The sequence below is a fragment of the Varanus komodoensis genome, unplaced genomic scaffold (genome assembly GCF_004798865.1).
Source record: "Varanus komodoensis strain SLA01 unplaced genomic scaffold, ASM479886v1 scaffold2, whole genome shotgun sequence".
In the NCBI taxonomy this organism is placed as follows: Eukaryota; Metazoa; Chordata; class Lepidosauria; order Squamata; family Varanidae; genus Varanus; species Varanus komodoensis.
The window spans coordinates 11,403,850-11,408,072 of record NW_025335568.1 but is presented as its reverse complement, the minus strand read 5'-3'; positions in this window follow the sequence as shown (position 1 = coordinate 11,408,072).

Genomic DNA, 4,223 nt, shown 5'->3' with positions numbered 1-4,223 from the left:
CCCTAAAGCAGCAGATAAAACTAATTTCAACACAATTAACCAGCAAACTGAGGAGTTCTAAAAGAGCACCGTAGTCGTCAAGCAAAATGAAAAAAACAATAAACATTGTTATGTACTTCCTTGGTGGATTGTTGCCCCTTGAGTCATCCTCCTGCCTAACCAGCAATTACCAATAATTGAAAGAAGCATTGTGTAATTGTTTTATTTAGTTAGGTTTGTGATTGGTACCTTATGCAATTTGAGCCATCTCATGCCATGGGAACATAGTAGATTTTTATCTGACCGTTTTGAGACTGTCTTGAATGTTTGTTATGGTATCATAAACAGCGGAAGAGCTGTGATCCCAAACCTGAACCCAGTGGACAACCAGCTGCCTGTGGGAAGTCTGGAAGTAGGATCTGGGTGCAACAGGACCATTTCCACTCATATTCCCTGTGTATCCTGGTTTACAGATTCATGGCTTTTCTGAGATGTCTGAGACTCTGAATTGTCTGGGTGAAAAAAAAATTCAGAGTTTGAACCATGTGGGTTGCTACAGTAGGCAAACTGGGTCATAGAGAATTCTTAAGCAGAATTAGTCACAGAACTTTATTTTATCCCCACTTAAAAACCTTTTAAAATAGTTTTTTTTTAAAGAACCGCTTTGGCGTCCATTGACTACTAGCAAATACTTCATTGACATTGTCTTGGCTGCTTCTATTGTCATTTCATTGTTGCATTTTAAGAAGAAATCAAAGTGGTTCATCTGCCTCCTCTTCCATGCCTATTATATCTGCTCAGCTTCGAAGAATGTGGCAGGATTGGGTAGGCAATTATCCAAATGAAACCAACAAAGAACAATTTTCCTAGCATGTCATTCTTAATTTATTTTTATAGGAGCTGAATGGATTTTGGGTTTATAAAGCTCTCTTGAAAGAACATTCTGAAGTGACTGATCTAGGACTTTTCTACGAGGCATTTATTATGCTGTCAGGTTCTTCACTCACAAAAGTTTGTAGGGTCTCCATGTTTTGTAGCCATTTCACAGGGCCCTTTTTGTGTTAAGGTGTAATTTGTACCTGTTGTGGAATTGGCAGGAGGTTTAGAGTATTCAAAGCACCGAAATAATATTCAATTGATAATAAATGACAGAAAATCATTAACCCATGAGAGGGAATGAGCAATGAGAGGAAATCTTTTAAGACCTAATTAGTTTAGAAAGTTTGTAAACAAAACCAGCAGAGAGATAAGCACAGGCAACAGAGCTGCAATGCAAACTTACCTCCTTAAAACTATTCCCAGAGTGACAGAAACTTTATGAACTTTGTGGAAGGATCAGGGCTTAATATAAGCCAAACTTGAACTCTGGAGCCTGTTGTCCTTCCACCAGTTTCAGAGCACCATTTTTTCACTTATGTGAAAGAGTGTCTCTGTACTTCTGCAGAGGGCCCTTTGCTTTGAGATATCACAACTGACCCTCACAACTAAGTGGAATTAGTGGAATGAACTACCTAAAACAGAATGAAACAATTGCACCTCACTGTTCAAAAGAAAGAAAGAAAGAAAGAAAGAAAGAAAGAAAGAAAGAAAGAAAGAAAGAAAGAAAGAAAGAAAGAAAGAAAGAAAGAAAGCAAGCAAGCAAGCAAGCAAGCAAGCAAGCAAGCAAGCAAGCAAGCAAGCACAATGCATGTCTAAACTGGAAGGTTTCAGCTGCAGGTAGAGAAATAAAGTAATAATGTTTAGAATTCAGCACTCTGCTTTAGGCTTATACATGAGCTGGAATTAGGAGGAAGCAGTCAAATGACCACATTTGCTGACAACACCAAGTTATATTTAAACAAAAATAATTGAGTAAAACAAATATCGGTCCCTGGCAGTAACAATGGACTGAATGACAGCTAATAAACTGAGGCTCAATTCAGACAAGACCAAGATGTTAGGGGGTGGCTTTTCTGACTGGCTGGAAAAAGTTCAACCTGTTCTGGATGGGACTGCATTTCCTGCAAAGGCACAAATTTGCAACAGAGCAGTGACCCGGTTCTGTCACGTGAGGCTCAGGTGGCATCAATGTCATGGAGAGCCTTCTACCTGCTTTGGCTAGTGACTCAGCTGTCACTATCGACACAGGAATACCCTGGATTCAGTTACGTATGAGTTCATTATTTCTAGTTAGGCTACTGCAATGCATTCTGCATGGGACTGCCCTTGAAGACTGTCCAGAAGCTGCAGTTTGTGCAAAATGTGGCAGCCAGATTAATAACTGGGACCCAGATCCTGTAACACCAATTCTGGCCTGCTCACATTATCTGCCTGTATCCTTTTGAGCCCATTTCAAGGTGCCAGCTCTAATCTTTATAGCCTTTCACAGTTTGGGGCCATGCTACCTGAGTCTGTCCTGACCTGAACCTACCTGGACAGTGCAGTCAACACCTGAGGCCTTCCTTGAATGGTCTCCTCCAAGGGAGAGATTCTTCTTAGTGGTGGCCCCTGGTGTACACTGGTCTTGTCACCAAGACCTGCTTGATGCCAATTCTGTTACCTTTTCAATACCAGATTATCTCCACTCTTCTCCTATTGACTAGAAGGATGAGGTATTTGCCAGTTGTGTTCAACTGGTCTAGCTTGTACTGAAATTGGGTTAACTCTTTCTGTGTTTTTTTAATATTGAATATTGAAAAAATGAGCAAATATATTGAGTGTATATTGAAAAAATATTGATTTTTATTGTATGATCTGTATTTTTGTGAGTTGTCAACAGCCTATATAGCTTTGGCTATTGGACAATATGGAAGTAAGTGATCACAAGAAGGATATCTCGAAACCAAGAGAAGGGGCACCAACATAGCAAATGAAGTTCAATGTAAGTGAGGAATAAAGCAATGAATATTGGGGCAAAACTTCCCAAATTCAAGTATAAGCTGATGGGATTGGAACTAGCAGTGACCGACCAGAAAGGGTTCTTGAGGTTGTGGTGGAAGCTTGATGGAAATTTTGAACTTCTGTGAAAAAGGCAAACTCAATTTTAGGTTGAATTAAGAACAGAACTGAAAGTATAAACTGCTAAGATTATACTTGTCTTTTCATATGAATCCTGCCTACAGTTTTAGTCACTACACCTACAAAAAGATACTGCAGTGTTTGAAAAAAAAATGCAGAAAAGCAGTTCTAACAGGAAAGTTTGGCCTTGTTTAGCTTAGGAAAAAGGAAAGTAGAGAGATGATAAGAAGTATACTAAGTGATGTTTGGTGTGGAGAAAGTGGAGAGTGGGACATTTTCTCCCCCTCTCTTTATACAAGAACCCATGAAGATGATTGGTGGGGGATTCAGGATGGATAAAAGGAAAGACTTCACAGGAACATAGTTAAACCATGAAATTCCTTTCCACAGGAGAGAGGGACAGCCACCTATTTGGAGGGCTTTAAAGGGGGATTACGCAAATTAGGCTGTGCGTCTCAGATACTGGGCAGAAGGGTATTCTTTCACTCCTGTCCTGCTGAAAACCATACATTTGAAACAGAATAATAAAGTCAAACTCGTAAACAGGATAAAACCCAGCAGCAGTGCTTACATGTAAAAACACACTAAGGACACAATTCTATGCATATTTAGGCAGAAAAAAAGACCTACAGCTCGCTGCGTGTTCCAGCTGCCTGTTGTAAGCTGGTCTTGTCCCTAAGCTTGCATCAGATTGGTGCTCTAATGCCATTTTTACAACAGAAGTGCAAAAAAAGCCTGGCGAAATAGCTAGGACTTGCTTCCAAGACTGAAAAGACCAAAAAGGTTGGTGCCAGGTGAGCATCTCCGGGGAGATGATTCCTGGACGCAGGTGCCACCACCGAAAGGCCCCGTCCCTTGTAGCCGCCCGCCTGCTTTATTTGGCGGTGGGGACAGACCCCCCCCCCCCCGGGGGAAGATGCTAAGCCCCAAGCAGGTGCGGGAGGGTCCTTCGGGAGGCGGCCTTCCGTCCCTCCCGGCGGCGAGCGGCTGGGCGAGCAGCTCTCCCTCCGCGGCTCGCGCTCGCCCAGGTTCAAAGGCAGCCCCTGGGAGGAGCCGCGTGCCTGCGCGCCGCCCTCCCGGGCGACCAAAGCCGAGGGCGGCTCTTCGCCGCCCGCGGACGGGAGGCAGGGCAGAGCTGGGGACGATAAAGGCGCCCGCCCGCTGCCCCGCGCGCACAGGCGGCCGGGCGCGAGCGGGAGGCGCCCCGGAGCTCCGCAGCGCAGCGCAGGCGGGCGGGCGGGCGCGCG